Source organism: Rhinolophus ferrumequinum, chromosome 10 (genome assembly GCF_004115265.2).
Source record: "Rhinolophus ferrumequinum isolate MPI-CBG mRhiFer1 chromosome 10, mRhiFer1_v1.p, whole genome shotgun sequence".
Taxonomy (NCBI): Eukaryota; Metazoa; Chordata; class Mammalia; order Chiroptera; family Rhinolophidae; genus Rhinolophus; species Rhinolophus ferrumequinum.
The window spans coordinates 27333411-27359158 of record NC_046293.1 but is presented as its reverse complement, the minus strand read 5'-3'; the positions used below and the strand labels follow the sequence as shown (position 1 = coordinate 27359158).

Here is a 25748-nt window from a genome sequence, read left to right as displayed (position 1 = left end):
AAGCTATTTGGCTTGATTACTAGATGGGTAAAATAGGGTAAAGGGATGACACCTCTCTGGGTCTTGTCCACATAGTAGTACAGGAATTGGTTGGTAAATTTGGACTGTTTTGCTCTGTGTGCTTAGTTACGTTTCCTTAAAAGTTTGTAGGGGACCTAGTGATCTCACTGGAAATACTATCTGAAACATGATTTTTACTGTCTTTCTACAAATAGTAGAAACCCAAAGCAAAAGTATCAGTTCTGCAATGGGGAAGTCTAGATTCTTACTGCAGTTATATAACTGCCAGGTTTTGTTGTTGAGAAGATGTCCTTTACAATGAACTAAAAATTCCTTTGTGACTATTTTCTTGTTTTTGGACACGTTTATGAAGTACTTCTCAAGCATTCTTGAAGAATTATGTTCCTCCCTCTTCATTCTTTCTGCTGTTTTAAACTTAAAAGAAATTTATAGATGAAATTGAGATAAAGGAATCCTTTTGTGTGTCTGTATTTTGTGTGTGTCTATAGAACCAAATCTCGAAAATTTTTCTATGTGCATTTGACCAATTTTTATCTACAGTATATTCTAATGCACTAGAGTAATCCTATGGAAAAGAAAACAATTTTCAGAGGAGGTAGGAAATTCTTTAGCATTCCCTTGATTTTCTTCTAAATTAAATACTGCATTTAGAAAATAATTGTAGGTATAAATGCTGGGGGAGTCTGTGGTGTGTGTGACAAAAGCTAATGTGACGTGTACTCTTCAAAAATATTTGGGAAGGAAGGGCAGTAGAACTCAGATTTGTTTCAGTGTCTGGGTGAGAGGTGGGACAAACTAATTGACAGAAAAGATGCACTATAAATTGTAATGGTATATGACAAGGTAATTAATATTAAATACCTCTATTTTTCCCCTTAAAATTAATCTGGAAAGAGATGCGTAGGTAAGTATGTGTATGCTATTTATTGTTTGTATTGTATAAATTAAAACAAACAAACAACTCATATCCTAGGATAGCACCTGGTAGGGTCAATTTTTGGTAAATGTTTGCTGAATAAATTCTCACAACTGTTACTTTTGATCATGGTTCTATTATATCTCTAGCTTAGAGCACTATTCATTGAGTTTTGTGTTGAAACCTGAAGGGAGTTGGTTGCCTTAACCGATTTGGGCATCTGACTTGTTTGATATGCTCACTCTAGAACCTGGACCCTGAGCTCGCCTCCAGCTTGGCTGAACCCATGGCTGACCTGATCTCATCTTTTCCTAAATGGCATGTGGTTGTTTGCTATCAACTCCTTTAATTCCCGAGCAGCTAAGCTGTGTCCTCTTCTGGTCACTACTCAGAATACTGAAGGTTACCAGTCTGGCCTATTTTTTAGTGGGTTTCTTTTGTTATTTTTGTTTGTTGTTTGGTTGGGGGAGAAGCACATTCCTCAGGAAGATAGTTTTTGACATTGTTTGGTGAACTGTACATGGTATAGAAAGAATAGTATTATTTCTTCTTCCTAGCTTTTGCTAAAAATGTTATGTTCCTTGAAAATGCACTGGTAAGAATGATATTTTGATGATACAAACCAACTGAAAACTAAGATTTTTTTTTGAGACAATCAAGAATTAGAACATGGAGTGTGTATTAGGTCGTATTTAACGATTATAACCATAAAATTTTTATATCAATGGTATTATGGTTACATTAAAAAATTCTCATATGTTAAAGATACATATATGCAAGTATCTATAGACAAAATGAAATCATGCCTAGGTAATATTTGTTTTAGAAAACTTCAAGATAGGCGCACACACATACAAATGGGAAATAAAACAATATTGAAATATTAAAAAAAAAAAACAATATTGACAAATTTTTGATAATTGTTGAAGCTGGGTGATGGGTACATTGGAATTTGTTACTATTTTCTATACTTTGTGTATATTTAGAAATACTGATAATTAGTTAAACTATACATTAACGATTATAACTGTAAGGGAAGAAATTTAATACAGTAAAATTATGTGGTTGGACATTTGAGCTAATTGGCTAATCAAAAATCTCCAGTTTGCTTTTAGTAATAAATCTTTAAGAAGGGAGAATTTTGTAGAAATATGGTCACAAGAAGTGTTCATAAACTCTTAACTTTGAGAACTTGTAGTAATAATATACCTGTAGTTTGTAAATTGCTTTTTCACATTTTGTCTTTTATCTTCAGAACAAGACATGAGTTACCCATTTTACATATGAGGAAACTAAGACCTTAGACTAAGTAATTTATCCAAATGCCAAAGCAAGTAAGAAGTGGTATTAGAACTGGAGCTGAGATCTTCTGATTCATTTTCAGGTAACCATTCTCTTACATACACACATAAGTCCTCTTTTTTGTGGTATTATAAACTAGCGGTTTTCAAACATTTTGGTGTCAGACACTTTTGTACTCTTAGAAAATTATTGAGGACCCAAAGAAAGATGTTTTATTATATATGGACTGTATCAATATTTAACGCATTAGAAATTAAAACTGAGAAATGTTTAAAGGTTTATTTATTTAAAAAAAACTCATTAAAGGTAAATATAAATAACATACTATTATGAAAAATGTATTCCAAAACAAAAAATATTGTGAGAAGTGTGACATTGTTTTACATTTTTGCGTCTCTCTTTACTGTGTTGCTTAATAGAAGACAGCTGATTTTCACAACTGCTGTTATATTCAGTTTGTTGTGATATATTTGAAGTATATGAAGAAAACCCAGCCATACCCAGATATATAGTTGAAAAAGGGCAGAGTACTTTAATGTCTTTTCATGAAATTGTAATATTCTTTGTTACATCAGAACTCAACAAGTGGTAGATTCTTAAAAGGTTAGTTGCAGTGTTAACTCAAACCATATCAGTGAATTTTTTGTACACTGTAACATTAAAAATCTGTTGGTCCATCATGCACTTTAAATGGATCTTTGTGTGTGATTTTGTAATATACATTGGTCATTTGAAAAATAATGATATACTGAGTTATACAGATTTTTCATATGTTGACACATTTGCTTACCCAGTATTTAAGAAATTATTCATTAATATGACCATGAGTCCCTCAAAAAAGTCTTTAAGAAATTGGAAGTGGTTAAAATTTTGGTGTTGATTTAAATTTTCCAAAATTCTATTGTTTTTCTCGAAAGCTCAAATTTTATCATTGGCAACAGATTTTGTCTGTTTCTCCTTGAATTGTCAGGCTTACTTTATTCATTTTAGAGAAAATGTCTGCTAAGTTTCTAGGTCTGCATAAACTATAAATTGTTTGCCAGTTATTCTTTTAAGCAAAAGTGGTATTTTATGAAAAAAGTGTATAGTTACCTCATAACTCAAACAATTGCATAAATGCTTTTCCTCAAGACAACCACTGTATTAGGTATGTAGCAAAAGTGCTTTTTGTGTACCTCCCATTTCATCACACAGAAAGGTAAAAAGACCAAGTTCTCAAGAGTGAGATTTAATAAAATTAATGTATATTTATACCTTTTATCAAAAGCATTGTTAAGTGAAACTGGCTTTTTAAAGTAAGTTTGATAGTGAGGTATATAATTATTACTAGTACAGTTTTGTACCCTTGCCTTGATTCATGCTAAAGCTTCAGCATTTTGTCCACCATTGCTTTTGTACCATCAAAAGAGATATCAACATGGTTGTTTTAGGATAAATCACGAGATTCAAAAAGTTATTTAATACTTTGAGTCATTCAGTAGCACTTGTATTTGTTGCCAAGTATTCATATAAAAGAAGACCTTTTTCGATGGTTAGTTGGCATGGATATTGAAATAATAAAAACAAAACAGTAAGTCTACCCACATCGATAGATTTTGTCCACTTATAAAGTAAAAGTAATCCTTAAGGCGAGATATTAGCTTGTAGTTCATGTTTGCAGTAAAATCTTTAATTTGATGAGACACTGCATCATTGGTAAGTGGCATTGCTGTGATTTTTTTTTTTTTTTACTGACTTTTCATCCAGCAGACATTCAGCAGTGTCAACCATGCAAACCTTTATTAATTTCTCAGTTCTTGTGTGCACTGCTCCAACCTGTGCAATCTGATCATTTACCCTGTGTGATGCTTCAGTGACTTTTTTATTTCTAATTTGAAAATAGTAATTTAAAAATAATCTTTTAAAGAGCTCATCATGTGAATGTTTGAAACATTCAATTTCTTTTTCTTTAAATTCTCAATGAATTCATTGGAGGATAATGAAGTTGTGGAGATTATAGCAGATATAATCAAAGATTATTTTCCCTAGGAAATAGAAGTACTGAGAACACACTGAGTTAATTTTTGAAAAAATAGCATATTTATACCTTAAATTTGCTACCTTAGAAAATTCTAAAAAATACAAGATTATACAAGCATATGTTTCATTAGCAGCCAGAGTGATACATTACCATCACACACCATGTGTCCTCTGGATTCACTGTTGTATACTCGTGACAGGATGAGCAAACAAGACAGATGATATCTTTGTATTACTAAAAAATAGTTTTGACATTGTGGATCCCAGAAAGGTTCTCTGGGACCTCCCCCCAGGGGTCTCTGGATCATACTTTGAAAATGATATAAACTAGTGTGGTGTCCTAATATATTGTTAAATCAGTCTAACACAGACATCTATATCAATAAAGTAATATTTTTATCTTAACTGATTAATTTGCAAGGAAGAAGGAGCTGTGCTAGTGTGTCGGATGAACCATGTGACCCAGAGACCGTAATGGGTGGAAGGTCATATAGCATCAAAGAGAAATGCTATAAAGGGTAGACAGAAGGGTGGAGTCGGTAAAGGCACTTTACAACTTAATAAAAAACGAGCATTTGCTCCCTGTTGTTTTTTTTTTTTTTTAACTAAAAGAGCACTGAGCCCACACATGTACATACACACACATAATGTTCATATTTATTCATTTGTATCTACGCTCAAAATCAGGAGTACTCAGCCATTTTTCCCTTGAGAGATCCAGGCGAGAGACACTAACCTACTTGAGAGGAGAACGGATGCTCAGGGTGGTTGTTTGTTCCTTTCAACTAGGGAGGCTGTTGACCTTTTTTTCTGAGGAAGCTGAGGGATGACAGAAGACACATGAAATTAGAAGAAATTTGTAAGAGGGGGAAATGAAATAGACATAGTGATCATGGGAACAGCTATCGGCAGAACTGGGCTGTGGACAGAGTAGAGATAAGCAATTGTGAGCAGACAGGACGACTGGGTTGAACTGAGTTCTATGCCCTGGACACAGGAAGAATCGGGCCCGGGCAAGTACGCGATGGGGGTAACGAGTCATGAAGATGAACATGTATGTGAAAGAGTTCCATGAAAATATAGTTGCAATAACTCTGCTGGATAGTCTTTTTATGTCTTACCAATATATTCAAATTGTGTTATAACCAGTAGGAGAAAACAGTGCCATGAGTTTGGTGTAGTGCTCGTAAGTCTCTAAGCTTTGGTTACAGGCATCAGGATATGAAAATACTGACTGGGCCAGGTTTGGGGCTGGAAATTGAAGAATGAAGTTTTAACACTTTATTTTTTTTACTAATAGGTAGTTATGATTAAAGGAGACAGAAGAAGAGTTTAGTTCAAAGAGGTATCATCCATGAGTTTGTTATTTATGTGGTACTTAATTCCAAAAAGGATTTGAGATGGTAGAAGGATCAAAGTCAATAATCAAGAACAAACATGATTCTAAATTATGTGGTGTCTACTGATGATATTTATGTTAATACGGTCCTATACAGAGGGTGCCAAAAAATGTATACACATTTTAAGAAAGGAAAACTGTATCAAAATTTTAATACTTAATATACACCGATAACAAAAGATGAATACAAGTCACGTTTGACTTCTGCAATTACAAGAGGTACTCAAAGTGATTACCTCAGTGTCCAGGCAGTTCTGATTACAGCCAACTACTGCTTGAGCAATATTGACCTAAGTGTCCACCTGTATACATTATTTTGGCACCCCCTGTAGGTGAGGTACTATAACTATAAAGTAACTAAACTGGTCTCTAGTAACAATGTGGGAGAAGTATAATCCTATCACTGTTTGGTTGCATGTAGTATAAGCAGAATATATGTTTGTAATGGGAGTGAGATTGGGCAGGAAAATCATAGCATGCCACAGAAATTTTTTTTTTTTAAATTCAGACTGCTTGCAGCTGTAGTTAACAGAAAGCCACTAACAGAGGCTTAAACCATAAGCTATTTATTTATGCGGTTCAGAGAAGTTTAGAGGTCTCAGGAGTTGGTTTAGCTGCTCAGCAATGTCCACAGTTTCTCTCAGGAGTTGGTTTAGCTGCTCAGCAATGTCCACAGTTTCTCTCCAATCGTTGACCTTGCCATCTTTTGCCTATTCACTTATTGTCACAAAATGGCTGCTTCAGCTTTAGGTATCACATCCCCTTTCAAGGCAAGAAGGAGGAAGGGGACAGAACAAGAATTCTCTCCTCCTGTGCTTGCCTAACCAAGAGTAAAATCTTTCTCAGAAGCTTTTATTCGATTTTCTCTTCAATGTCATTTGCTTGAACAAAACCGCCCCCATTCACAGGAGAGATTGGAGAAGTGAGTGTATGGCTAAGGGGAATGTGGTTACCATGGTTGGTGTAACATGCATCATTTCCTGGGCTTAGGCACATTGCTTGCTGCTCAGTAAAAACTGGGATTCCACTAGCAAATTAGAGGGGAAGAAATGTCTGTTGGGCTCACTGTGTGTCTGTCACAAATATGCAGAAAGGGAAGCACAGAGTATTAAGTAACTTGCTAAAACATCTTTTCTTAGTCCGGAGACTGTTTTAAATGTTCCCCTCAAAAAAGGCCATATCCGGGTGATTGGTTAGCTCAGTTGGTTAGAGTGCGATGCTCGTAACACAAGGGTTGCCGGTTCGATCCCCACATGGGCCACAGTGAGCTATGCCCTCCACAGCTAGATTGAAACAACTGCTTGACTTGGAGCTGATGGGTTCTGGAAATAAACAAAATAAATAAAAGTTAAAAAAAAAAAAGGGCCATATCCATTTTCTTTCTTATTTTGGTGGAAGATTACACAGACCTATATCCCAATTCGTTGTAGAACTAATTTAGAGATACGTAATTAGGTCTCAGATTTCTCAACTATGAAATAAGAATATTGTATTAGGTAATCTCTGAGGTAACTTCCAGTTTTAAAACGCTTGTTTCTCTTCCTTTTTTCCTGTCTACTGACCATTTCATGTTTTATTATCTTATTTATCAAGAAATTGGACAGGATTAAAGAGAGGTTATGAAAATGTATGGTGTTTTTTAGTCATCTTGATAGCTGGGTAGTTATCTCTAATAAAGATCTTGATCTAGAAGGTTAAAGCTAGAATTAGATTTTGGCTTTTTGGCAGATACTCATATTACTTTTGCCCCACATTTCTACTGAAAATGGATTGCATTTTTATTTTAATAGGGGGACATATGCATATATGTGTGTAGTCTATAAAATCAAAATAGCCTCAGTACAATGTTGTGAGGAAATGCCCTGTCCCAACACAGGATGCATTTTAAGCACTATTGTTAAAAACTGGGTAGAACATGCCCTTTTGCTTGCTGGGCATTTGTTCTTATTTGTTAATAGTGTTCACATTGCATATTAGCATTAGATAAAGGACAGCTCAAGGAAAATGATTCCCTTCATGAACTGTAGCAACTAAACTTTACTTGAACGAGGCAGAATCTTTGATGTCTCAGGTGCCTTGAAATGGGATTCTAGCTGTGTTTCAGTGAGAATGGTGATCTGGTTCCTCACATAGAATCTTGTCAAGATTATATGAATTTGGATATACAGTGAGTTGAAAATCATATTCCCAACTTGAACAAATTATAAAGCAATTACACTGCTTTATAAAAGAGACTTAAAATGTTACCCTAAATAGTATTAATCTAATATCCAACAAAAATCTTATAGAAGTATCCCACGGCATTTTATCTGTGATTGGTCAGTATTGGGAGATAACCATTAACTATGGCATATAAGGGATCCAAAGGCACCTGCAATTTGGGGTGTGTTTTTAAGAATAAAACGTGTGTATGTGTATGTATTTAACAGCTGCTTTAAACAGCTTAGAGGCAGTGTCTGATTTCATTGCCACAGAATATCCAAATATCAGAAACTTGTCCTTCTACTGAAACCTTTTTAAGTATGTAATTGAAGCAATTGTTTTCATTTTTCATTATGTGAATGACTAAGAGCCTTGTTAATGTAAATATTCCGGAAGCTTGATTTTATAGCTTCTTGGTTTTATAACCAACAATAAAAATCATGTACAGTGGAAAACCCCTTCTTCTTTTTTCTGCAGTCTCAACTGAAAGACAAACTCAAGCAATTTTTTTCTGGCAAATAAATGACCTGTGTGGCAGGATCTTAGATGCTGCCAGTGGCTATCTCATTATAGAATGTAATTAACCCGATGTTAGTTTAAAGAGATACAGTACGGGGGGAGGGGGGATTTCCAAGTACTAAGTGTTAGGCAGTATGGTATCCACTTGCCAGGAAAAAGTTGTTTTATGCAAGTTTTTAATAAAAGTTATTATGAAATCAGTAGATATTTTTGTTATAGAAATGACCTTAATTCATTAAACTAAGCCTTTTGGCTTCTGTATCTAGTAGGCTTTTTTCTGGACAGAAGATTCATTCTTTCTCCCAGTGGTCATCAGTATGTCATTATAATCAGCATGAACAAGTATTTACTAGTGACTTCTAAGAGTGAGATATTAAAAAGGGCGCAAAGAAGTAGAACATGTTGCTTCGGTTATCAAGGAGTTTATACTTGGTGCCAGCATCTCTTTATTGATGATCTACTTTTCATGGTTTAAGCAGATCACCATAAAAGATTCCTTATTCTTTGCCCTAGGAGTTCTTCACTTGGGGATCCAACATATCAGTCTCTACTCTCTCCTAGGTTGAGGGATAAAGTCATAGTTAGAAGTGGAGGTCAGTCCCCCTGAAGTTTTCTACTGGCCATTTCCCCTTTCTCCTCTGATTGTAGACCTGCCCTGCACACTCTGAGAGCAGTGTGCTAGCTGGGTTCTTCTGTAGGGTCGTTGGGGAGAAGGAAGACCGTGTCCTGGAGTAGTTTTTGGCACCTTGTAGAGTATGAAAGGTTGTGAGGGACACAGCAAGAAGAAGTAAGAGCTGTTGCAGTTTTCTTTATCTGTTTTTTTTCCATTTTTTTATTGTGGTAAAAACAAATAACATACAGTTTACCATTTTAACCATTTAAATGTACGTAGTCATTATTTTAACCATTTTAAATGTTCAGTAGTATTAAGTGTATTCACATTGTTGTGAAACAGATCTTTTAGAACTTTTTCATCTTGCAAATCTGAAACTATACACATTAAACAACAAATCCCCTTTTTTCCCTCCCCCTAACCCCTGGTTAACCACCATTCTACATTCTGTTTCTATGGATTTGACTCTTTCAGATACTTTATATAAATGGAATCATATAGTGTTTGTCTTTTTGTGACTTATTTTACTTAGCATAATGTCCTCAAAGTTCATCCATGTTGTGGCATTTGACAGGAATTTCTTCCTTTTTAAGCTGAATAATATTGAATTATCATATGTATAATCACATTTTGTTTATTTACCTGTTGAACATTTAGGTTGCTTTTGGCTATTGTGAATAATGCTGCTATGAACATGGATGTACAACTATCTCTTGGAGACCCTGCTTTCAATTCTATTAGATAAATACCCAGAAGTAGAATAGCTGGATCATATAGTAGTTCTATTTTTTAACTTTTAAAGGAACTGTCATACTGTTTTGCATAGTGGTTGTACCATTTTACAGTCCTACCAACAGTGTACAAATGTTCCTATTTCAAACATCCTTGCCAATACTTGTTATTTCCTAAGTTGTGTGATTGTTTTCATTTGATAATAGCCATTCTAACAGATATGCAGTGATATTCTCATTGTGGTTTCAATTTGCATTTCTCTGATTAATGATGGTGAGCATCTTTTCAGATACTTGTTGACCATTTGTATATCATCTTTGGAGAAATGTCTGTTTAAGCCCTTTGCTGATTTTTTTGCTCTGTTTATTTGATTCTTTGTTGTTGAGTTGTAAGGTGCCATTTCTTCTTAAAATAGGAATAGCAAGTTAGAACTACTCACAGATCAGGTGTGATATAATGCAGGGATAAAAAATGGAGTGAGAGGAGTATACTAACTGCAGTCGCCTCTCCCATCTCCGGCCATCACCAGTGCAGCTTGCTTAGTTGAGGACTTTGTGCTCCACAGAAGATTTGAGGCGTCAGATTATTCTCCACTTCCTTTGTCTTTTCCTCCTCATTACCTAGAGAACCAGGGAGGTGGACAAGATGATAACTGAAGTGTCTTCCAGCTCTACAATTCTGAGTTCTGAGAATATTGTCTTTTACCAGCTGACCTCTAGCATCTAAAGTTTCCTTGGAACCTTGGTAATATCTGACCCTGACCTGAGATATCTTTGATGGCCAAGAAGCACGCCACCAAAGCTCTGTTGGATCTTTGGTGTTCTAACTTTCATTTTCCTCTTTATAGTTTGATAAAACCTTCAAATCCTGGGCCTCTTTAACTGCTTCTGTACACACAGGTCCTTCACTGGATATGTCATGGAGTGGTAGAGCTTGTACTTTGCCCTGGCGATATACAGCAGTTGTTTTGTTTTTTTAAAGCTCCTCACAGTCATGAGGAAATAGAAGCCAAAGTTCATTAGACAGTGTATTTGTTGTTGTTTTAAATACATAGAGCAAATAGAACAACTAGTTCAAATTCACTAAATTTTTATTTCTGTAAAACCAGTGATATTTTTGTGTTAAATGCCAGCTTTAAGGAAATATTACCCAACTGATTTATTTCCTGCCTATGGCTTTCATACTGATACTGTTGACTGGCAAAAATAACTCTCCAGATAAATCCACAGGAAAAAAAATGGTTTATTTGGGGGAAAAAGAAATAAAAACCACCACTGCAGTGCGGGAACGCAAACCTCTAACTTGGGGCTCCAACCGGCTCCCGCGTAAAGAAGGGAAAATATTGGGCCGGTTCCAAGATGGCTATTCTGTTTATTAGCATCCCTCCCCCTGAATTTACCACAAAGTTTACCAGGAAGTCAGGGCTAGAGAGTCCTTCCAGCTCTATGGTTAAGCATCCCAAGATGTCAGTTCACTTCCATCAATACCTATTATGGTAGTAATCGAAAGAAAGAAGTCATGTGATTATGGTGGTTGTGGTTGAAGGGTACTGTGACTCTGCTATGATATGCTTACTTATAGGCTTCAAGTATTTGACATTTTTAATCTTTTTTCATCTCATAGGTACTGTCTGACAGATAACCAGTCTTCAGGGAGCTCATCTTAGTCACAAGGAGTTTTATGTTACCGCCATATGGTGCTGTGACTTAAATGGTTCTAATGCTAACAGTACTGTATGAGGTAATCAGTAAACAAGCACAGTCCAGTAAAGCAAGTAGGAATGGGTGAGGAATTGAATGGTGACTCAGAAAAGGACTTGCTGGTAGTGCTTGCAACAGAACCCAAGATACCTAGTCTAGCGTTGTCTTTGTGTTTGGCTGTCTGTGGCACCTACATTGCTTTCTGGCCTGTTGCCAGGCCTTGATGGAACATTATCAAATACTAAATACTTTTGCCAAAATACTAAATATAGCTGGGTATGTGAACAGGAGAGGTAATGCAGAGGACTAAGGCAGGTTCAGAGAACTGCGTCGTGGGAAGCTGTCATAATGTTTAGAGCCACCCCCGTTATTCTTACATTATACGGTCAACTCAAGGATTGAAATGCATTTTGTATCGGGCGATATCATTGCAAAAGATTAATCTAGGCCCTGAGGGGGCTCCTCATCACCATTTCTCTGATCATAGGTTGGTAATTTAATTGTGGAAAAAATACAACCACCAGAACACAGGTAAAACCAACATATGCATGATAACTACAGGCCAGAATTCATTTATGTCATCATTCTCAAAAAGGTGTTAAGATTCCCCTCCAAATGATAGCATTTCAGACATAGTACAGAAGACAATCAAATGTTTTCATTATTCATTTATTTATGTTACATGGGAAGTACAACTTACATGGTTTCTAGAAAGTATAGTTAATATTACAACATCAATATCATTTGTAATGGAAATTCTTTTTCCTTCTGGATGCTTTATAATCCACATATTAAACATTAGAGTGGTACAAATGGCTCTAGGGCCATGATTTGGTCACTATTGCTCTGATCTGCTTTGTATTTAGGAAAAGATTTGCTAGGAAATGTGAGTGAAGTGGACATACAATTCTGGCTAGGTGTGGTAGCTTTTAGAATACCATTAGACTTCATATATCCATTTAGCTTCTTTTCTATTATTAGAGTAACTTAAGATTTTATCATAATTTGTGTAATAAGTAAATAAGCTTTTCTAATTACATAGGGCATGTATGTATAAAAGTGTTTTGATAGTATTAAAAAATCAATATAATTCATCACATTAACTGAAAAAGTAGAAAAATCATATGACTCAGTGCTTTCAGACAAAGCATTTATTAAAATCTAATATCTGTTTATGATGAAAAAGCTCCTAAAAAACAAAAATAAGGACTTCCCAAATATGATACCAAGATCTGGTAAGCAGATGGAACTTTCATATGTTGCTGGTGGAAGTGCAAAATGGTAAAACTACTTTAGAAAACACTTTGGCAGTTTCTTGTAAACATAAATAGACACTTACCACAGGATTCACCAGTCCTACTCCTAGTTATTTACTTAAGAAAAAATGGAAAGTTGTGTTCACGCAGAAACCTGTGCTCAAATGTTTATGTAGCTTTATGCACAGTCACCAAAAAAAAAACTAGAAAGAACCCAAATGTCCTACAACTGGCAAATGAACATACAAACTGTGGTAGATCCCCACAAACAAACTACTGATACGTGCAACAACATGGATGAATCTTTAAGGCATGATGTTGAGTGAAGCCAATCTGAAAAGGTTATGCACTGCATGGATAAGTGGACTTAGTATAAGTCATATTCTAGAAAGACAAAACTATAGATATGGAGAACAGGTCAGTGGTTGCCAGGGTTTGAGGGTAGGGAGAAGGTGCTGATTACAAAGGAGTGGCATGAGGGAATTTTGGGGGTGATGGAACTATTCTGTATATTGGTTGTGATGAAGGTTACATTATACATTTGGTCAACACTCATGGAACTGTACACCATGAATTTTACTTTATGTAAATTAAGAAGAATACTTTTAAAAAAGTAAATTTAGTAATATTTGTAGATACCACATCAATATACAAAATCTGTATTTTTGTATAACAGTAATAACCAGAAAATTAAATTTTAAGATGACATTTATAATAGCATGAAAAATATCAAGTACCTAAGACTAAATCTAATGAAAGCTGTCCAAGACCATTGCAGAAGCTGATTCTAAAATTTATATGGAAGTACAAATGGCAGGAATAACTAAGGTAATAAAAAAAAAAATTTCAGGATTTACACTGTTGGATATGCAATCTACAATAAAGGGATAGATCAGTGGAATACCGTAGAGACAGAAACAGACCTGTACATACATACAGGCAATAAATATATCTAAGTATATATATTTGTGTGTACATATACATATGTGTATATATATACGTTCACACATTCTTATTTTATGATTAAGATGACATACAGCAATGTGGAAAGAAAAATCTTTTTAATAAATGATCCTAGATCAATTGCCTATCCAAATCAGAAAAAGCTAATTTGACCCCTCACCTCACATTATACACAAAAATAAGTTCCAGGCCAATTGTAGATCTAAATGGGAAGTTTAGAAAAGGCTGCTTGTGATAAAGTATGCTGAATAAAACCACAGTGAATTACCACTACACATAGACCAGAATAGCTAAAATTTCAAAACAAATACAGTAACAAACTCGAAAATATCAAGTGTCGGCAAGGATGTGGAGCAACTAGAACTGTCAAACACTGATGGTGGACTAGTAAATTGGTACGATACTTTGGAAAATTAGTAGTATTTTTATTAAAGCTCGAAATACTCATCATGCCTCTGACCCAACAAATCCACTCTTAGGTGTGTACCCAACAGAAACGTATACTTATGTTAACTAAAAGTCGTGTACAAGAATGTTCATAGCACAATTCATAGTAACTCCAAACTGGAAACAACCTAAAGGGTCCTTACATGGAAGACAGGGTACATACAGTGTCGTATTTTCAATGAAATGCTATGTATCAGTGAACAGGGAAAACTGTTGCTGTTTACGACAACATAGTATCAAATATAATGTTGAGCAAAAGAGTTCAAAACAGGCAAAACTAACCTGGTGTAAGAAAGTCAGGATCATGGATACCTTTAGGGAAGATTACTTGATGGGATGGTATATGACGCTGACTTCTGGAATTTTCTGTTTCTTGGTAAAGATGGCAGCCTACATGAATATAGTAACTTTGTAAACGTTCTTTGGGCTGTATGTTCATGATTTGTATGCTTTTTGGTATATATGTTATATTTGAATTTTAAAGTTTATTAAAAGAAGTATTTTGAGTTAACCATAGGAGTGATTGGCATCCAAAATGGTAAGTTTCTTTTTTCATTAGTAAAGTTCATGTTATCCGTGTTGTAAAAGAGGAAATTATTTGTACCTACAAATACAAATAACTAGTTCCATAAATAAATACAGAGAACAGGCTTAAATTCTTTCCTAACTAAATCAAGACATTTCTAAGCTTCTTGAGTTTTTTATTGCTTTTGTTGCTAGGGATAAATCCGTTTTTCCTATATCCCTGTGTTTTGGTTTTTGTTCTTCACAAGGGAACCTTTTTGGAAACCCTTCTGTATCAGTACATATAGGCAGACATCTTTCATTTTAGACAGCCATATGGAATAATAGTACATTGATATAGTAATACATTTAGTCCATTTATCATCCATTGACATTGAGATTGTTTGTTTCCGACTTTTCACAATTACAAACATGTTTCAGTGAACAATATTTCACATATGCTTGGGCAAGTATTTATATAGGACAAATTATTGGAAGTAGAATTTTAAAGTTACAGAAAAAAGATCGTCTACTATTAACAGTTTGCTCCTTTTGCTTTCTTTAATCAGTTGCTCTCTTGTCACATATACACGATATATTTTTCCATTTTAGAATAAGTTGCACATATCATGGTCCTCTATCCCCAAACACTTCAGTGTATCTCCAAAGAATAAGGATATTCTACCTTCACTAGGGATGTCAACCCAGGAAACCTAACATTGATTTAATACCCAGTCTGCCATTTCTATTCTCATCTTGTCAGTTGGTCCATCAAGATAGTTTATAGCATTTTTTCTCTCCACTACAGGATCCAGTTTGAGGATGAAATATGACGTTTACTTGTCATGTATCTTTTTAGCTTTCCTTTATTTTGCTATAGTTCTTTGGCCTTTCTTTGTCTTTAAAAGTAACTTTATTGGGATTTAATTCACATACTATAAAATTTACGCTTTTAAATAAATTGAGATATAATTCACAACTATTTGAAAGTGCACTAATCAGTGGTTTTTAGTATAGCCACAGAACTGCAGCTTTCACCACTGTCTAACTCCAGAACATTTTTTTATTATTCCCCCAAGCAAACCCTGTACACGTTAGCAGTCACTCCCCATCACCCCCACCCCGTCTCTGGCAACTACTAATCTACTTTCTGTGCTATAGATTTGCCTATTTTGGGTATTTCATTTGGACGAATTCATATAATGTGTGGCCTTTTGTGTCTGGCTTCTTTTTGCATATTGTTTTCAAAGTTTATGAATGTTATAGCAGGTATCAGTATTCATTGTTTTTTTTTATGGCTGAATAATCTTTCATTGTATGGGTGTATATATACAACATTTTGCATATCCATTCATCAGTTGATGGACTTACTGGCCTTTATAAATAATGCTGCTATGAACATTCTTATTCAAGTTTTCGTGTGTTCACGTTTTCAATGCTCGTATCTAAATTCTGATCTAGACTTCCTATCTCACTGCAGCACTCGGCAGAACTTACTTGGCCATTGTTTCCTTTAGGGTTTGTAATGGATCATGAGTAATCAGAGAAACAATTGTTGGGAAAATGTGGATCAGGCAGTTTTGTCACTTTGAAGTAGTCTGTAGACTGAAAATCTGGAGGACCATGGGTCTAGACTCCTACTTCTGTCTACAACGACTATAGCTTGTCCAGCTCTTGGGAGCCCATGCGTTTTGCCTACCTTACTGGGAGGCAAAAAACCGGACTAATTTTAATAAGGGTTCCTCTCTTATTTTCCCTGCTTACACTTTGTGGGGAGATGCTGTCGGGCAGAAATAATGTCAGTGTAGTCTTGTCAGATGACTGTCAGAGTTGTGAAGCCGGTGCCTCCCTTTCATTCTTCCTTATGTTTGTATTTGTGTGGAGGGAGGGGACTGTATGTACCTGGAGTCTGAAGGAAGGGGAACTGTCTTCCCCCCGTTTCCCTCTGCTAAATACGTGCCACAGTGAGAATCAGTAACCTCTCTGCCTCCTGAAGATGAATCTGTATTAAGTGTTTCCTGGCAGGAAGCAGCCAGCCTTCAGGGACCGGCTGAAAAGAAGTTGCCTCCAGTTTCTGTACCAGTTTGGTAGCTAGTGTTGTCCCTGCACCTTCCAGACTTCCCTTGGCCAGAGGCTATTTGTGAATACAAACCGATCATGTAGCCCCCTAAGGAGTTAGGGTAGGAGAGCCTGCAGAGTAAATATATGTTGGTGAGATTTACCACCTTGCTGACTTCCAGACATCACCACTAGAAATTCTTTCCCTTCTACTCTTATAGCACTCCTACCATACTGAGCCTAACATATCTGTGTACAAATTTTATTTCTGTGATATTGTCTTAAATTATGTCCTCCAAAGCTACATGAGCAAAAAGGCTTGCGCAACAAAATAGATGTTTAGAAACTGTTGTATAAGTTAATGAGCCACAAGTTAGATCTATTCAAGGGAGACTGCATTCTCTGTCTAGTGTTTCTTTTGTTGTGTGTTAATAAGGCATGTTACGAATAAAAACTCCTGACAATGGTTAAATGCTACCTTCTTCTTTTTTTTAAGTAATTGCAGGTACAACCTTGAGAAGGGTGAGGATGTCCTTTCTTTAATGTAATATAGGTTGTTTGGCTGGAAGCCCACACCTTGGTTTCCATCAGCAGCTTATTAAATGAAGTCATACAGGATTGGATTAGAGGGAGGAATTACAAAAGATTGTCTGCCCTTGTAATGGTGATTTGCCCTTAGTAATGGGAAATTCCTGGGTGGAGCTATGTATTTAACTTGCATTCATACACAGGTGAACACTGAGCTCTATCTTGACTCCTGCCAAGCTGTAAAGATCTTTTCTTGATACATCTATAGCTAGAAAGCAGTGAAGAAAGATTGGAAACTACTAGCTTGCTTCAACCATAAACTATTTTATTGAGCCAGAATAGGGTTCTGTGCCCTAGCATGTCTGTGGTCTTTTGTTGGGTGTCATAAGTGAATTGTTGTGCTCCTTTATGAATCATTGGAATTACAGAAACTGTGACATTGAGAACTTGATCTATTACCTGATCATATATTCAGAACCCCAGACTTCCAGAAGATATTATAAAACATACACCTCAAAATAAAGGTCAGATGAATTACAGTATTACGTATGTCACCAGATTTCTCCTTTCCTCCCTCTTAAACTTTGCCTTCCAAGTGGCCTATCCTTTGTCACCCTTGCATGGGAGGAGGTACAGAATCCACTTCTACCTGTTTGTGTAAAAAATATGATGCCTGGGTCCCACTCCCCAGAGATTCTGATTTATTGGTCTGAGGTACATCAGGTCATTTAAGAATCCCCCAGGTGACTTTAATGGGCAGCCAAGGTTCAGAACTACTGTATTAGCCAAAATATTCCTCCATTAACCCTGTATTGAGTTTTCTTTTCAGTGAATGTTACAGTTCACAAAGGACTATTCTACACATTTACTGCATTCTCACAGTGACCCCGGTGAAGCAGACAAGCTTCTGCTACCAGGGTTCCTTACTCTTCATGAGTGTTCTGTGAGGTCTTGTTGTATTAGCAGTTTGTCCTCTGCTTCATGCTTGGACATTTATCTGTATCTTCACGGCCAGCCAGCATTTCAGTGAGGCCACCTCTCTTCCCAACTGCATCGAGTGCTTCACAGGGTGCATTCTTTCTCATCTTTTGAAATCTATTGCTTTCTGTGTCTTTCAGAAGTCTGTTAAATTTTGCAGAATGTTTGGTGAACGCTGTTGGGTGTAGACAGCACTGTTCTATAGACGCTCTTGTTTCTGTCCACCCACTGACGAATTAGTTGACTTTGGGCAGATACTTAACGTTTTGTAAAGGGGTTCTTATTAACCTATCAGAAGGCATGCACTAGGTTAAAGGGAAGCCCTGCTTCAGTGGTGAGTTTGAATTGTTCTCTGGGTGACTTCCCATTCTTCCCATTATTGGAAATTACTGGTGCCATTATTTTCAGTTCAAACACAACTTTTGCGCCTTTATGTCCTCCAGGTGAGACAGACTGAAAATCGGAAGGTCTTGATAACTGATCGAATGTGAACAATTGAGAGACCCAAACCTGTCTTTAGGACAGTTTCTCAAACTTGCCCCATCCTAAGAACCTCCTGGGACAGTTGTTAAAAATACAAATTCACAGTCTGCGCTCTAGACCTCAAGTATCAATCTCCAGGAGTGGGGCCTGGATTACCACTTTTTTCATTTAAAAAATTTTTTTTCAATTTATTGGGGAACTTTGATTAATAACATTATGTAAGTTTCAAGTGTACAATTCTATAATATATCATCTGTATGTTGCACTGTGTGCTTAGCATCCAAAGTCTAGTCTCCTGTCACCATATAGTTGACCCCCTTTACCCTCTTCATCCTGCCCCCACCACCTTCCCCTCTGATAATACCGCACTGTTCTCTGTGTCTATGAATTTGTTTTGTTTGTTGCCTTGTATATCCCACATAAGAGTGAAATCATATGGTTCTTGTCCTTTTCCATTTGACTTATTTTGCTTAGCATGATACTCGCAAGAGCTGTGTATATTGTCATAAGTGGCAGTATTTCATCCTTTCTTTTGGCTGAATAGTATTCCATTTTATTATTTGTTTTTTTACCAAGTTCCTAAGTGATTCTTGTGATTAAACAAAAGTGAGAAGTTGCTCTGTAGGAAATTGAATGTAGTCAGTTTTCAATAAATGAACACTTGTCTATTCCACATGTGTTCATTTATTGAAAACCTACTATAATTATAATTTTATTTTTTTCCCCTGGATTTTTCAGATTAGCTAAGGCCACAACCCCAGAATTAAGAAGAACAAGCCGTATTTGCAAGAGAAAAACCTGAACATTTAGTGCACTATACTTTGAGGACCTGTTAGTCTCTGATACTTAGTGCTCTGTGATGCTTAAATGTGTTGATAGCAAATGTTGATAGGTTTCTTTTGAACCTGTTGGAGAATCTGTGCAGTGTGATAAAACCGTAGAGCTTTGTGAACGTTAATGCTTAGGGTCTGTGCTACGGACTGCATTTTAGATGAGATGGTGAAATGAGATATTTTGGTATTTAAATCATTGAGCTTCTTAGTAGACAGTGCCGTGGCTTGCTTTATGCTAAATTTCACTTGTGGCCAGCTGATTGTATTGGTAATGATTTTGCTTTTAATTTTAATTTGGAACATGTGGTCTTTGATACTGAAGGTTACATTTGGAAAAGGAACATTGCCTTGTGCTAAACCACATGCACTTCTTTGCTTTGTGTGGAATACATATAATGCCTCATGCCTTGGAGCGTGGCTGTCAGGAATATGTAATTACATTTTTTAAATCTCTTTACTTTTTGCGTACTACTAAGTCATTGTTGGATGAATCCCATGACTCTGTGTTAAAAGTTATTTTGGTTAATGATTCATACAAAATTATTTTTACTTAGCTCATGCAGAGAATAGGCTTCAGTACTTCGACTTCCAAATCTTCTCTCTTCCTCTGAACGGCATGCACATGACTTGAGTTGTGACCGATTAAAACTACATATGTACTTTTGTTTTTTTGTTGCGAAAGATATATAAAAATGGAAAATTTGGAAACGACTGAAAAATATATAGGAGAAAGTCACCCATAATGCCAACACGAGTCTACCTCTGTTTACATTCTGCCTTCCTTTAGTTTGGCACTTTCATGTGCCTGATTCTGGTTTATAAACAGTGACCCGACTACTAAAAGTTGCACCTGTACAACTTTTGCTTCATATTGGTTCACCTGAAGCAGGGACAGACTAGGGTACTGGGATATTTTATAGTGGAATAATTTAATAATGTAGCCAAAATAGCCATTTTCATGGACACTTTCAGTCAGGAAGTCAGTTATTAAGAGTATATTTTGTGCCAAGCATACTGACTTGGATTTTGACCTTCACCAGTCTTGCCTTTCCTTGGATTTTTTTAATTTCATAATTGCCATTCGAGGTAGAACCCATTCTTAGACAACTAAAACTGTATGGTTATAAGTAGTTAGTCTCCTTACTTGGAGTTTCTCCTCCTTTCAATCCATAGGAAGTTACCAGAGTGAGACTCTTGCAATAATGTTCTCATGTTTTGTTCCTAAAGCTCCCAGTGTCTTAGGCAGCTTTAGACTTTCAGGAAAGCTCACCAGCTGGCCCCTTCAACTTCACATACGTATTCTGTTACTTGCTGATACTATCTGTGCTCTAGCCAGACAAATCTGCACAACTTACCCTACCACCTTAGCTCATGCGTTTTCCTCATCTAGAATTTTCTCCCCTTTTCTCTCTGGTAGTTCGTGTCCTGTTTTCCTTCAAAACCCTAGGAAGCCTTCCTCTTTGACTTGCTGTACATCTGTTAGCACATTATCGTTTTTCATTTGTCCAAATATCATTTTTCAACTATTTACTCAACTAGTTACTATCAGGGACCTGCCGTCTATTTTGTTTTGCCCACAGTGCCCTGTATTGGTTTAGAAATGTAAGTTAATTTAACTTAAACCAGTACAGACATCGGCGTTTTCCGCGGTGGGGAACTGAGACTTTGATAGGAAGCTGTTCACCACTGCGTGTGGCAAGCCCGGGCCTGACTGACGTCTCATCGGAATTTATAGAGGGAGCAAAGTGTAATGCCGTCCAAAATGACAGCATAACCTCTTGAAAAAGGAAAAAAAAAAAAACCCAAGCCAAACTAATAGAGAACAGAAACACCGACCTCTCACACTTTCATTGTAGAGCAAGTGTTTTGTGGGAAATTTCACTTTTCTTGTTTGGACTCATGGGTATTGATTTTATTCTGTGGGTTATTATCCATTGCTATTCAAATTGTGTGGGAAATCCTTTTTAAAAAAGTAGCCAATCGAGTTACTGGGAAGAGAGACAAGGGGCCTGTAATTATTTAGTGTTCCACTCTCCCTTATTTCTCTTTGAAGATCCCTTGAATGGGGTTTGTGCTCAAATGAGAAGAGAACTAATGGCTCATCAGAGGCTGGTGGTAGAGGAAGAAGGGCAGGGCAGGGCAGGGCAGCTGCTTGCACAGGTGTCCCTCACAACTTGGCAGTCAGACTCCAGGTGAAGACAGCTTTGTCCACACGTGCAGAGGTTGCTTTCTGTTTTAAGAATCTGAACACTATAAAGTAATTCAGGTCCTGTTAGTTTTCTAAATAAGCTAGAGAGAAAACAGAGAGAATGTAGAATTTGTGTCTTCCTCTGAGGTTTAGATAGCAGTTTAACGTTTAGTATCTAGATCAGGGGTGTCCAAACTGTGGCCTGCGGGCCAACTGCGGCTCGCAATCCATTGTTAATTGGCCCGCAGCAAATTCCAAAAATATATGTAGTTTACTTAAATAAACGAGGTGAGGCAATACGTACTTCACCTCGAGTGAGTGGCCCGGCTGTTTGTGTATTTTACTGCATGTGGCCCTTGGTGAAAACCGTTGAAAAAAGTTTGGACACCCCTGCTCTAGATCATCAGGGCATTTTTTTTAGTTGTGAACCATCACTTCTATTTTATTCTATTTATTTATTTTTAATTTTTTTTATTGGGGAATATTGGGGAACAGTGTGTTTCTCCAGGGCCCATCAGATCCAAGTCGTTGTCCTTCAATCTAGTCGTGGAGGGCGCAGCTCACTGGCCCACGTAGGAATCGAACCGGCAATCGTGTTGCTCAGAGCTTGTGCTCTAACCTACTGAGCGACCCAGCCGCCCCCCATAAGGACGTATGAGGGTTAAAGAAAATGTAACATACTGAGTCATCTCTACTCAGTATAACCATGTATGAAATACCAAACTGGAAAAATTTTACCTCATTCTCCAAAATTAAATTTTTTATTTTACAGTAACAAATAAAAGATTGTAAAGGTTGATAAGACACCTGAATCCACAGATGACTGTCTCAAAGCAGTCCGGAGTAGTTACGATTATTCATTATAATAGTGACACTTCAAGGTCCTCGGCAGTTCCTCTCCCAAAACAGAAAATAGATTATTGATAAGGGCTTAACCTTAGAAAGGAAGAGGCTTGGTTATAATCATGAAGAGAGAAATGAAGATGAATATGCAGAGGAGAGGGAGGGAGAGTTGGGAAACACCGTAGCCTCTAAGAACAAACAAGGGCACAGAAACTGCAGGTAGATGATGTGATGAAGCCAAATTAGAAGGTAAAGATAGAAGGTGAAAAGCACAAAGTGGAAAAAGTAACAGGGATGAGGATGGAACAGTCCGACTCCCATCTCGGGCTGCTCTGCTGGCCTTGGGTCTCCTTCCTGCCCTGTGGTGCTGTGATTCTTCGCCCAGGCCCTGGCTCTCTCACCCACTTTGCCCTGTGGTGCAGCTTCCTGATGTCATTAACCCCCCCCCCCCACCCCTCACCCCGCCCAGGCCTAGAAGAGGAAGTACGTGGACAGATGCAGTGACTTCAGTTAGCACAGCCTAGGAGCCTAGAGTAAACAGGGTGCTGCTGTTGCTGTCTCCTGGGCTCCCCCCTTTTTTGATTCCTTAGCTGGTAATGAGCCCCAGAGGGGGCTACTGCATACTGTGGGGCTGGCAGAGAAAAGTGGAATCATTGTCTTGGAGCAAACCTTGGAAATCCCCCGCCATAAAAGAAATGATCTGCAGCAGTTGCCATGCTGTTTGTGGAGCCATTACCTAGGAGTCTCCCATTTTAATTTGTGTGCCATAGGATATAAACTCTTAACTCCTTAATGTGACTGCTTAATGATCACATCAGTCGGCGTACTCGGACCCTTACTAAGATCTGAGATGCACTGACAGTGATATCATTCTTAGCGAAGTAAGCCATAGAGATTAAGTGAATGCAGGACTCCTCCTTCTACAGGTGAGGAAAAAACAGGCTGGGATGTCAAGTAACTCTTGCTTGGGATGTCAAGTAACCACATTTTAACAACTGTGGTGTAGGAGCTGAAATTAGGAACAAGGTCTCCTGAGTCCTGGTCCACAGTTGTTTTTTTTTTTTTAATTTAAACAATACACCATAAAACCTTACTGTTTGTAAGTTCCTAGGATAAGTTTTGGTGTCACGAAGCAAAGAAACTTTGCAGTCCTGGGATGGAGGTGATTGGTACATAGAGACAAGGAAAGAAGCCTGTGTTGGAGTTTTTTGTGATTGTAGTCTTGTAGCTCCTACTTTTACTGTTATTGGAGCTGAGCAAGGGGCCTGCAGTTACCCTTGGGCCTGGCTAGTGTCCCGTTTTTGAGGCCCCAGAGTTATTTTTAGCCTCAGGGCCTTGGAAGCAGGTGTGGTCCAGCCTTGAAGGCCACGCCTGGAATGTGTTCAAGTCTTGTTGTGCATGTCTATTTAGGAGCTGAGAACAGTGAGGAGGCCACTGTATATACTTTGTTAAAAGAATTTGTGCTTTTCCAGTGAGAAGCAGGAAAGTCATACTATGTTTCATTGGCACTTTAAGCAGGTTTATTTTGGAAACTTCATAAATTGAAATACATTTTAAGAGTGTTAGGGACTATGTTAATTTTAAAAAGAAAACTAGCAATAAATCCTTTCTATACAGAAGCAACTTTTAGTATTAAGAGTCATATCCCAATTGACCTGTTTTAAAAGCCAAGGTATATCATCACAAGTGTGTGATTTAAAATTTAATTTTTCTCCCCTCTCAAACATTGTTATTGAAAGTAATTTTTTGTAAGTCCTTTTGTAAAGCAAAAATTCAGCTTTTACCTTGACAGCTAGCGTAAATTTCCCTACATTATACTTGTTCATCTCACCTGACCTGAACCCACTCTTTTCCTAACAATACTGATCAGAAGGAATGCAAGCAGGACTGCTGCAGACTCTTTAAGTGGATGTCATGCCCTTTTTCTAATATTTTTTCACTTTCCAAGATTATGGAAGAAAATATACTAAGTATAACCTTTAATTACCCAAGCAAAACTATTATAACATTTTTTTTTGGGGGGGAAAGGGGAACAGGACTTTATTGGGGAACAGTGTGTACTTTCAGGACTTTTGCCAAGTCAAGCTGTTGTCCTTTCAATCTTAGTTGTGGAGGGCACAGCTCAGCTCCAGGTCCAGTTGTCATTGTTAGTTGCAGGGGGCAGAGCCCACCAACCCTTGCGGGACTCGAGGAGTGGAACCCGCAACCTTGTGGTTAAGAGCCCACCCTCCAACCAACAGCCATCTGGCACTGGCCCATGTGAGAATCGAACCGGCAGCCTTCAGCATTAGGAGCTCGGAGCTCCAACCGCCTGAGCCACCGGGCCGGCCCTATTATAACATTTTTAATATATCCATTCTATGTGTTTGTATGTATGTGGGTGTTTAGGGTTCTATTTTACCTCCTGTAACTTGATTTTATTCTCTTAATATATCATGACCATCTTTCATTGTCAAAATTATACTTTTATACCATCCCTTTAAAATGTCGCATGATACTATGTCGTAGAATTTTTCATAATTTATGCATTACTTAGCCAATCCACTTCTGCTGCGGTTACTTAGGCGGTTTCCAATATTTTTCACGTGTTTTAACTGAAAGGTGAAACAGTTTTTTGTAAATCATTTTGAAAATATCCTTGTAAGTGATTTTGAAATTATCTTCAGGAGAATGTAGTTTGGCATTCTAGTTTTACTTATTTTAGCATTAAGAGATTTAAAGTAGTTAAAATTCTGGAATATTACTGTTACAAACTTGGGCTCAAGTGGAGGTGGTGGGAAGTTTGGTGTTGATGATTTCTAATTGTTTTCCTTGTTCCTAGAGCCTCCTGATCGTCTTAGGAAAAATTAAATGGTAACCCCTCCCCATTAGACGAACATTTCAAATTGTCCAGATGTTTATCCTGGTTATAATATCTTTAGTAATTTAGCTCTTTGTCAGGAAAATACACCTTACCTTTCATGCAGTGGAATTTTGTTGTTTTAGGGGTGGGCTAGGCTAAAGGTGGTACATGGACAAAGATTATAAACTTACATTAAGGTTACCAACCCCTTGAATACAGTAATCTAACTTACAAAGTATTTGTGCTAAGCATTTGATACCCCTTCTCACATGGTGAGCTCCTTGAAAGTATTTTTCTTTATTTTAATTCTTTTAAACTACTTCTTTGTTGTATGGATCTATTCAACTGTACATCTTGTGTAATACATCTTTGATATTTTACTACTGTGCTATAAAACCGAGA

General features: G+C 37.0%; 1 protein-coding gene across 4 annotated transcripts in view; it reads left to right on the top strand.

Annotated features, from left to right (window-relative positions):
• Positions 1-25748, top strand: part of DUSP16 (dual specificity phosphatase 16) — a 96469-nt gene that overhangs the window by 21697 nt on the left and 49024 nt on the right. For 3 of the 4 annotated variants that reach the window (XM_033116916.1, XM_033116915.1, XM_033116917.1), the window contains exon 2: positions 2193-2321. The exons of the other annotated variant lie outside the window; for it this stretch is intronic. The gene's annotated coding sequence lies outside the window, so the exon portion shown is untranslated. The remainder of the gene's footprint in view (positions 1-2192; positions 2322-25748) is intronic. 4 annotated transcript variants of the gene reach the window in all.